Below are 11242 nucleotides of genomic sequence, written 5' to 3' on the forward strand. Positions count from 1 at the left end.
GTTATGGGGCTCCCTATGATGGCTATGGGGGCTTTTAGGGCTCTAGAGGGTTGCTGTGGAGGGTTATGGGGCTCCCTATGGTGGCTATGGGGGGTTATGGGCCTCTATAGTGTGGCTGGGGGGGGTTATGGGGTTTTATATGGTGGCTGTGGTAGGTTATTGGGCTCTATAGGGTGGCTGTGGGGGGTTATGGGGCTTTATAGGGTGGCTATGGTTGGTTATGGGGTTCTATAGGGTGGCTGTGTGGGTTATGGGGCTTCATTGGGTGTCTATGGGGGTTTATTGGGCTCTATAGGGTGGCTGTGGGGATTATAGAATCATAGAATAGTTCGGGTTGGAAAGGACCTTAAGATCATCCAGTTCCAACCTCCCTGCCATGGGCAGGGACACCTCACACTAAACCATGGCACCCACGGCCTCTTCCAACCTGGTCTTGAACACTGCCAGGGATGGAGCATTCACAGCTTCCCTGGGCAACCCATTCCAGTGCCTCAGCACCCTCACAGGAAAGAATTTCCTCCTTATATCCAATCTAACTTCCCCTGTTTAAGTTTTAACCCATTACCCCTTGTCCTGTCACTACAGTTCCTAATGAAGAGTCCCTCCCCAGCATCCCTATAGGCCCCCTTCAGATACTGGAAGCTGCTCTGAGGTCTCCACACAGCCTTCTCTTCTCCAGGCTGAACAGCCCAAACTTTCTCAGCCTGTCTTCATACGGGAGGTGCTCCAGCCCCTGATCATCCTCGTGGCCTCCTCTGGACTTGTTCCAACAGTTCCATGTCCTTTTTATGTTGAGGACACCAGAACTGCACACAATACTCCAGCTGAGGTCTCACAAGAGCAGAGTAGAGGGGCAGGATCACTTCCTTCGACCTGGTGGTCACGCTCCTTTTGGTGCAGTCCAGGATACGATTGGCTTTCTGGGCTGCAAGCGCACACTGAAGCCGGCTCATGTTCATTTTCATCAGCCAACACCCTGGGATGCAACTTGTTACTGGTCTCCAGCCGGACATTGAGCCATTGACCACAACTCTTTGCGTGCGGCCATCCAGACAGTTCTTTTCTCATCAGCCAACACCCCCAAGTCCTTCTCTGCAGAGCTGCTCTGAATCTCTTCTCTGTCCAACCTGTAGCTGTGCCTGGGATTGCTCCTGTCCATCAGTTCTGTAGCCCCATCTTGCACCAAATTGGTGGCATGGTTGGCAGTGAAGCCCTGCTGGCTGTCACCAAGTTGTTGATTTTCATGTGCCTTAGCATGCCTTCCAGGAGAATCTGCTCCAAGATGTTGCCAGGCACAGAGGTGACCACACAGCTCTGGTGTCATCCCCTTCTCAAAAATGGGGGTTATATTTCCCTTTTTCCAGTTGTCGGGAACTTCACCTGAGTGCCATGATTTCTCAAATATGGTGGCCAGTGGCTTAGCAACTTCATTTGCCAGCTCCTTCAGGACCCTCAGATGGATCTCATCAGGACCCATGGACTTGTGCCCATTCAGATTTTTAAGATGGTCTCGACCAGTTCCTCTCCTACAGTGGCCCCAGGTCTTCATTCTCACAGTCTCTCATCTGCCTTTCAAGACTTGGGTGGTGTGGTCAGAGCCTTTGCCAGTGAAGACAGGGGCAAAGAAGTCGTTCAGAGCCTCAGCCTTCTCCAAATCTGTGTAGCCCTTCTCTTTAGAAGCTTCCTGAGGTCAGGCACATTCTCCCTTGTCTGTGTGATGTACCTGTAGAATCCTTTCCTGTTATCCTTAATATCCCTAGCCGAGTTTAATTCTAACTGAGCCTTAGCTTTCGTAACCTGGTCCCTAGCTTCCCAGACAACATCCCTGTACTCTTCCCATGCCACCTGTCCTTGCTTCCACTTATTATAAGCCTCTTTTTTCAATTGAATTTTCCTCAGGAGCTCCTCATCCATCCAAGGAGGTCTCCTGGACCTCCTGCACTTCCTTCTGGTTGGGATGCAACACTCCTGAGCTTGCAGCAGGTGATCCTTGAATATCAACCAAGAGAGGGCCCCTCTGCCCTCTAGGGCTGTATCCCATGGAACCTTACTAAGCAGGTTCCTGAAGAGGCTAAAGTCTGCTCTTTTGAAGTCCAGGGCAGTGAGCTTGCTGCATGCTCTCCTCACTGTCCTGAGGATCTCAAATTTGACCATCTCATGATCGCTGCATCCAAGGCTTGCCTGGAGCATCACATTTCCAATGAGCCCTTCCCTGTTGGTGAGTACGAGGTCAAGCATGGCACCTCTCCTTGTCGGCTCCTCTATGACTTGCAGAAGGAAGTTTTCTTCCACACAATCGAGGAACCTGCTGGATTGCTTGTGCTGGGCCGTACCGTCCTTCCAACAGATGTCAGGGTGGTTGAAGTCACCCATGAGAACAAGGGCCTGTGAGCGTGAGGCTTTTCCTATCTGCCTATAGAGTGCTTCATCCACAGGTTCTCCTTGATCAGGCGGTCTGTAACAGATCTCCACAGTAATGTCTCCCATAGCTATATTCCCTTTAACCCTGACCCCCAAACTCTCTGTTAACTGCTCACCTGTCCCCAGACAGAGTTCCATACTCTCCAGCCTATCCCTAAGATAAAGGGCAACTGCACCTCCCCGCCTGCCAGGCCTGTCTTTTCTAAAGAGCCTGTAACCTTCCATTCCAACATTCCAGTCATAGGAGCCATCCCACCATGTTTCTGTGATTCCCATTATATCATACCCCATAGATGTGCACGCATCTCTAATTCCTCTTGTTTGTTCCCCATGCTCCCGGCATTTGTATAGAGGCATTTGAGCCGAGCTCCACATGAAGCCGGCTCATTGGCTGGAGTGGCTGGGATATCTCTACATTGCTCCAGGCATTTATTATAGATTCTGGCAACTGACTGGGAGTGTTGGGATGGAATGATGCCCCCCTCCCTCAACACAACTAGTTTAAAGCCTCCTTGACCAGTCTGGCAAGCCTCCTACCAAAACTGCTCTTTCCCTTCTTTATCATCAGACCAGCTCCACCAGCCCCCGCTAGACCTGGCCTACAAACTTGGGTCCCGTGTTCAAGACACCCAAACCCCTGACTATGACACCACCCTTTTAAGCAGTTATTAACCTGGCTAATCCTCCTGGCTTTTTTTAGGTCCTCCCCTGTACCCTGGAGAATTGACAAAAAGACTGCCTGGGCTCCAGAGCCCCTAACCACCTCCCCCAGGGCTCTGTAGTCCTTCTTTATGTTCCTCAGGCTACTACTGTCTATATCCCTAGCACCCACATGTATCACCAGGAGTGGGTAGTAGTCCGTGGGACTTACTAGAGCAGGCAGCCTCTCTGCCACATCCCTGATCCGTGCCCCCGGTAGGCAACACACCTGCCTTGAGATGGGGTCAGGCCAACAGACGAGTGCTTCTGTCCCTTTCAGTGTAGAGTCCCCTACTACTACGACCCACTGCTTTTTCCTGGCAGCACCAGTAGAGATCTTCTTTACCAGTGCATCAGCTGGCTGTTTCTGGCCCAAGTGCGTTTCCTCATTAGCCCCCTGCAGGACAGCAGAGCGGTTCTGCGTGGGGACAGGGGATTTAGGGGGAAGCCCCTTGCTTTAGATTGTCCTTTTCCTTCTTTTTTTGTTGTTTTTTTTTGTCACTAATTCCCAGCTTCCTGGATTAATGGCCTCCTTCTTCATGAGCTAGAGGTGAAGCTCAAGGCCCCTGCACAGTTTGGGCCAGGAGAAAACATTCCTGCTTCCTCTCAGCTTCCCTGACATCTCGCAGTCTATTAACAGCATCCCGCAGCTCAACCCCTGCTGCAGGAGGACGTCCACCAGGGAGCACCGAGTGCAGCCTTCCCCATTGTGCACCCTCCCCTCAGGAGACCAGCGCAGGCACTCTCTACACTCCGAGCTCTGCACTGCAGCCTCCCCTCTCATCGGCTCTGTCTGGGTGCCTACGCTGCCAGCGCCGGGGCAGGCAGAGCAGAGCCCCCAGACGGGGCCCTGGTCATACGACGAGTGCTCACCATCCCGCTCGCCTGCCCACGCAAACTGCCTCGACCCGCTCCTGGTCGCTCGCGCTCCCTGGGGCAGGTTTTTACCCACTGAGGGCTGGTGCCACTGCTTCAGGCTCTGTCCCCTGTGAGGCCCTGCTGGCGTCAGCTGAGCTGCCGGCTCCCGGGCAGGTCCTGTTGAGGACTCAAGGCTCCCTCGGTGGCTCTCGCCGCTCTGAGTTGAGGCTCCTGGACGCTGATCTCCCCCTGCTCCAGTGTTGAAGGCATCCTCTCTCGAGCTACTCGCCTCACCTGGGGCTCTGTAGGTTGGCTATGGAGGGTTATGGGGCTTTATAGGTTGGTTATGGGGCTCTATAGGGTGGCTGTGGGGGTTATGGGGCTTCATAGGGTGGATGTGGGGGTTTATTGGGCTCTATAGGGTGGCTATGGGGATTATGGGGCTGTGTAGGTTGACTATGGAGGGTTATGGGGCTCTATAGGTTGGCTCTGGGGGTTATGGGGCTCCATAGGGTGGCTGTAGGGGGTTATGGGGCTCCATTTAGTGGCTCTGGGGGGTTATGGGCCTCTATAGGGTGGCTGTGGGGGGTTATGGGGTTTTATAGGGTGGCTGTGGGGGGTTATGGGGTTTTATAGGGTGGCTGTGGGGGGTTATTGGGCTCTATAGGGTGGCTGTGGGGGGTTATGGGGCTTTATAGGGTGGCTGTGGGGGTTATGGGGCTCTGTAGGGTGGCTATGGGGCTCTATAGAGTGGCTATGGAGGGTTATGGGGCTCTATAGGGTGGCTATGGGGGTTATGGGGCTTTATAGGTTGGCAGTGGGGATTATGGGGCTCTGTAGGGTGGCTATGGGGGTTATGGTGCTCTATAGGTAGGCTATGGGGGTTATGGGGCTCTATTGGTTAGTTATGGGGCTCTGTAGGGTGTCCATGGGCATTATGGGGTTCTGTAGGGTGGCTGTGGGTGGTTATGGGGCTCTCTAGTGTGTCTGTCAGGGGTTATCCGGCTTCATAGGGTGGCTGTGGGGGCTTATTGGGCTCTGTAGGGTGGCTGTGGAGGTTATGGGGCTCTGTAGGGTAGCTATGGAGGGTTATGGGGCTCTCTAGGGTGGTTGTTGGGGGTTATGGGGTTCCATAGGGTGGCTATGGGGGTTATGGGGCTTCATAGGGTGGCTGTGGGGGTTTATTGGGCTCTATAGGTTGGCTGTGGGGGTTATGGTGCTCTATAGGGTGGCTATGGAGGGTTATGGGCCTCTATAGGGTGGCCATGGACGTTACGGGTTTCTATAGGGTGGCTATGGGGTTTATGGGGCTCTCTAGGGTGGTTGTCGGGGGTTACGGGGCTCCATAGGGTGGCTATGGGGGTTATGGGGCTTCATAGGGTGGCTGTGGGGATTTTTGGGGCTCTGTTGGTTGGCTGTTGGGATTATGGGGCTCTATAGGGTGGCTGTGGGGCTCTGTGGGGTTCCTATCGGTCTCTGTGGGGCTGAGGCTGCTGTGGGTCACCCCTCAGAAGAGGCCGCACTGGTTCTGGAATGGCTGCACTGGGTCCAGGCCCCCCCCCGCCCCATATGGAGCCCTATAGAGCCCCCGTAGAGACCTTACAGAGCCCCATAGAGCTCCCTGGAGACCTATAGAGCCCCGTAGAGACTCGTAGAGCCCCATAGAGATCCTTAGAGCCCCCATAGAGACTCCATGGAGACCCTTAGGGCCCCTATAGAGACCCCATAGAGCCCCCCGAGAGACTCCATAGTGCCCCATAGACCCTTAGAGACCCCACAGAGACCCTTAGAGGCTGTATAGAGACCCCATAGGGCCCCCATAGGTACCCCATAGAGACCCATAGAGAACATAAAAGGCTGCCCCATAGGGACCCCGTCGATATCTGTAGCAACCCATGGACCCCTATAGAGACCCCATAGAGCCCCACAGAGTGCCTCATAGCCACCCCATAGCCCCCTGTGTTCAGCCTGCAGGTGCTGGTGGATGCCTAGGCCCAGATGCTGGAGCTGCAACTGGCCCCGGACCCCTTCTTTGGGGTTATGGGGATGGAGCTGCCGAGCCCCATAGTCCTGCCCCAGGTACTGCCCCATAGAGCCTGCACCATAGCGCTGCCCAGGTACTACCCCATAGATCCTGCCGCTTAGCACTGCCCTAAGTACTGCCCCATAGAGTCTGACCCATAGATCCTGCTCCAGGTACTGCCACATAGAGCCTGCCCCATAGTGCTGCCACAGGTACTGTTCCGTAGATCCTGCCCCATAAAGCCTGCCGCATAGCACTGCCACAGGTACTGCCCCATAGATCCCACTGTATAGATCCTGCCCCATCAATCCCTGCCATGTAGATCCCACCCCATAGTGCCTGCTTTAATGCCCACCCCAGCCCCACAGATTGTCCCCTTCAGCCCTAGATCTCTCTCCTTTCAGCCTCATAGATGCCCCATTGAGCCCCATAGATCTCAGTCCCACAGATCCCCCTTTTAGCCCCACAGCTTCCCCCTTCAGCCCCATAGGTCCCCATTTACCCGCATCAGGTAAAGATCTGATCCTCCCACCTTGTGTATCCTGTGCACACCGTGTGTGTGCAGCCCAAGAGAGTTTGCCTGAGAACTGCCCCAGTCCTGAACCACTGCTGTGGGCAACCCAGGCAAGGAGATGGGCACAGCCCCAGACAGAGCAGGGACTGCGGAACCCCTGCCGCGCTGAATCAGCGCTGTGTGCGATGGTGACCAGGGTAAAAGGTGTGTCTGGGGGATTCAAGGGGTGGTCACAGAAGGAAACACTGCAGTGCAGACGTTTCCTGGCCCTGAGGATCAGTTCCCAAGATCTGGAGTACATCTTTGTGTGCTGTAAAATGTTACTGTATCTAAATGCAATTTGTCATTCTTGAATTGTGTGACATGGTAATGACTATGGAAATGATGAAAAGTCAGGTTTGGCACCCGTTTGATAGGTATATTCTTAATGCATACATAAGCTGAGATAAGCTCAAACAACGGCTGTCTTGCTTTAGTCCTTTGCAGGACATCTTGTTTCTATTCAGGTGGCTGCAATGAAACGAGGCTGGCTCCAATGTGCCATCAGGGTGCAGAGGCTTCCCTGGGACTCCCTCCTGCCATGCATCATTGATGTGTGATGCTAAAGCTGTTTGCATAGAGCACATGGGAACCAGACCTGAGCAAGGAAGGTCAAAGTGAAGTGAAAGCAGCAGAGCTCATCTCAAGCTTTGTTCACAGTTCTGCAACAGGAGCGTAAGTGGAAATTGGGATGGTTGTTAGGACCTTGCTCCTTTCTGATGTGAAAATTGTGCAATGAGGAATAACACTTTAAAGAATCTGGTGTTCTCTCTTGTAAGAGAAACAAATGAATCCAGGAATCCCATTCAAAGACCGTATCTCTCAGTGCATTGTTCTGCTCAGAAACATTATTGTCTGCGTTTTTGTTTTTCTTCTTTCCAGAGCTCTGTGGAGAAAGTGGTGGCTGGCTCTGTCTCCGTTCCTCAGGTGGTCCCATTTGGAATCCCTCTTCCAGGGAAGGCTAACCATGAAGGAGACACAAATGCTCTTGTAGAAATGAAATCAGGTCTGAGTAAGAGCTCTGAATCCAGGTAAAAACTTCTGTGTTCATGTGGAACATTGAGCCTCCAGACTTTGTTTGCATTTCATGATGATTTTTATGAGGGTGCATTTCATTAAGGAACTTAGAAAATTAACCACCATGTTTAAATACACCAACTCGACTTGCACTGAATTCTATGCATTCAAACAGTATTGCTGACATATGAGCTGTCTCATACATGGCAGCAGTCTCGATTGTTTTCAAGATCAAGTTCATAAGCCGTTGCATTTTGCTTTGACTGCAAAAACCAGTGTATGAAAGTACAGTATATTTGGTTAATTTCTCATCCACGTCCCCTTGTGCATCATTGGCCTTCACCCACAGCCCAGAGAGCTGGGCTTCCTCAGCCTGGAGAAGAAAAGGCTCCTTAAGGGGAGACCTCAGAGCAGCTCCCAGAGCCTAAAGGGGCTGCAGGAAACCTGGAGAAGGGCTTTGCACAAGGGCCTGTAGGGGCAGGACAAGGGGAATGGCTTGAACCTGCCAGAGGGGAGACTGAGATGAGCTCTTAGGCAGCAGTTCTTCCCTGTGAGGGTGCTGAGGCGCTGGCACAGGGTGCCCAGAGAAGCTGTGGCTGCCCCATCCCTGGCAGTGTTCAAGGCCAGGTTGGACACAGGGGCTTGGAGCAAGCTGCTCCAGTGGATGGTGTCCCTGCCCATGGCAGGGGTTGGAACTGGATGAGCTTTAAGGTCCTTTCCAACACAAACCAGTCTGGGATTCTGTGACTTTGTTCAATACCTTTAGCACTGGATGTAATTCTTAAATGATGAGCAAAATGAACCATAGGTTCCTTCAAGTGCCAGATATGTTAGTAAGGCTAAGACTGGAAAAGTAAATTGTGTTTTCTTGGCAGTGTCAGGAAACCTGACCAAATTCAGGTTCCTCTTCATGCTGCAACAACAACCACTGCATCTTCAGGACCTGCGCATGCATCTTGTTCCAGTGCTAACTAGTGCGGTTAGTTAGTAACTACTGCTTGAGTCATAGCTATAGAATCATGCCTCAAACTTTGAACAGTGGCAGGTGTGGGCATATATGTAAGAGCACCACATTTGTACAGTGGTGCCTGTAACTGTCTTCTCTCTGGCTTTTTAATGTTACTGAAAACTAACTTAGTACCTTTCTGGCCTAGTTTTAGTTGTCAGTAACGTCACTCTTTTCAGTTGTCTTCCTGTTTTCTCAATAGCCTTTGAGCTGTAAGGATCGGTACCAGCAGCTGTGGCTATCAGCTTCAATGTTTCTAGTGACTTTGCTGCTTCAGACTCTAACCAGGAAAATACTGAAAACCTCTTGAGAGCCTTAATGACATGATGTGATGTGGCTTTTTCCTCAGATGGCACCACGTCTTGAATGCAGACATCTGCTGCCAGTGACTACACCCACTTGCATTGGATGGGAGTCACCAATAGCTCCACAGATGCAGCCCCAAACCAACATCTGCATAAAGGTAATTGAGAATAAATCTAACAAAAGAGCACTTTACCTCCATGCATGCATGTTTCTAACAGGTGACTTCTGTAAAAATAGTTTGATCCAGCTTGGGTTGCTCTAATTGCATTGTGAGAGCTTTAAGGGTTAGTAGGATTCAAACCACCTTGACTAGAAATAATCATTAAAGGTAAACCGTGTAAGCTGAGGAAGGCATCTTGAAGAGCAAAGGAGTCAGTTGTGTGAAAGACAGGACACGTGCACTTGTGTTCAGTAGGGAGGTATTCTGTGATTCTGTCATTTACAGCCTTAATATTACTGATCATTTTAAGTTTCTTAAATACGTCCTCATTACTCTGCTTCCCTGAGTTGATTGTAAGTGCTTGGCACAGATGGGCTGGCAGGACTGGGGCAGTGGGGAGATGCCCAAAAGGCTCAAGCGCCGCATTAGTGATCCAAAAGTGCTGGTGGGCCTAACTAGACAAAATCTGCCCTTCAGAATGCTCCTTACCCAAGGGTATTGGCCCAGGTAGAGGCTGTCCTTCACCCTTGCAGTCAGGGGAAAGGGTGTGAGAAGGAGTGAACTGATACTGCATGTCCACAACTGGTAGATTATAGGCACTGCCGCAGACTGGTGTTTTCTGGCAGTCCTGATGCAGGTGCAAAGGCAGGCCTGAACTATTTGGTGGCAACCATGAAAACAGCAGACTCATGATTCTCAGCTCTGGTGGAATCTGGCTTGTGAGATACAGTGACTGTGCATGGGCACCCTCATGGGGATAAGAATCATTTTCCTTGCAGACACTGGACTTGCTGCTTTGTGTGAGTGCAGTGGCTAAGCAAACTGGCACTAGTCTGTAGAAACATCTGGAGGTATTGATGCTGCATCTGCTGAGGGAACTGTACCGTAGTTTAAAATGAATTGTCAGCAGGATCCATGGATTTGTGATGGGCAGGCACTATGGCCTAACTAGCACCTGAAGCCCACGGCACAGACTTGAAGGATCTCTTCTATCTGCAGGGGTGAATAAGCACAGCACTTTGTAAGATCAAGTCCTCTTCTTATTAGTGTTGTTGACAGTTTGCAGATACCATGTGAAATGCATTCTTTCTCTACTTAAAAGGGCAAAGTAATTTGTCAGGCATGTGGCACAGGAAATCTTCACCATAAACACTGTGTGACTTGTGCAAGCAAGCTGCTTGAAACACAGATGCTGAGGCTTCTTCCATCAGTCACAGTAGGGTTAATCAAATCAAAGCACAACATTCTTTTTCTCTGGAAAACTGAAGTCATAGCCCTGTGTCCCTGTTATAAAAGCAGAGATGCCCTCCCTCATGGGCTATTCAAGGCCCGTACTCCCACAGATCATCCATCACAAACGTCCAGCTAAACAGAAGCTTACGTTTGAGTTTCTCCTGTGGAATTCAGGATTGTTTGTGCCATTATGAAAGCTCAGAAGGCTCTTAGAAAATGGGTAGTCTTGGCTCCAAGGGAGTTTTTTTGTGTTCAGATTATTTTCTATTGCAGTAGAAAACTTGAGTGTCTACATCAGGAAGGCAATTTTTGTGGTTTTCAATTATTTTGTGAAAATATTTTTTCATACTATTCTTTTAATCTCCATTTGCATCTCCATCTCTACGTGCATACAGCTCCTCTACTTGGATTTGGCTGTGAGCGTGTAATGGATGGGAACCTCGCTGAGAATTGATTCCCTCTCATGACTGAGAGACATAACACAGTGTGATTTTGTCACAGTGTGTTTCGCAGAGTGCATATGTATATGTTCATGGTGACTGTTTGTCAGAAAGAGGCAGGAAACCATGAGGGTGCAGCTGTTTTAAGAGCTTCCCACTTGGGCAGGCCGGCCAAGAGCCTGGCCAATGCTCTGGGTGTGGCCAACACTGAGATGATGAGAAACTGCACGGCCCCACGAGTAAACAGTGACAGCTGGCATAAAGCCCCTTGTGTTTCTAAGGGCATAAAAGCAGGAGCCTCTTGTAGCCAAATCTGAGGCCTCACCTGTGGGTGGATGGACCTTGTAGGAACTTTCCCAGTAACCTGAGACTCCCAGCATCAGCTGTAACAGGGCTTTCCAGCTGAAGTGTGGGCCTGGAGGATGGTTGGGTTCTGACTGCTGCTGTGTTTCTTCAGTCTCTGTTCTCTCTATGCAGTACTGATGTGGTGCATTGCCAGTTGTCCTCTGTACTTTACTTATATTTT

The 11242-nt window shown here is 51.0% G+C and overlaps 1 long non-coding RNA gene across 1 annotated transcript; it reads left to right on the forward strand.

Annotated features, from left to right (window-relative positions):
- The first annotated feature begins 6905 nt into the window (after positions 1-6905).
- On the forward strand, positions 6906-10572 carry LOC130611847 (uncharacterized). The gene is made up of 4 exons (XR_008975332.1): positions 6906-7229; positions 7437-7585; positions 8927-9040; positions 9823-10572. It is a non-coding gene; the product is annotated as an uncharacterized LOC130611847 (long non-coding RNA).
- Positions 10573-11242: the final 670 nt, after the last annotated feature.

The sequence above is a fragment of the Pezoporus wallicus genome, unplaced genomic scaffold (assembly GCF_028554395.1).
Source record: "Pezoporus wallicus isolate ANWC-B61680 ecotype Strahan unplaced genomic scaffold, APGP_CSIRO_Pwel_v1 contig_7808, whole genome shotgun sequence".
NCBI lineage: Eukaryota > Metazoa > Chordata > Aves > Psittaciformes > Psittacidae > Pezoporus > Pezoporus wallicus.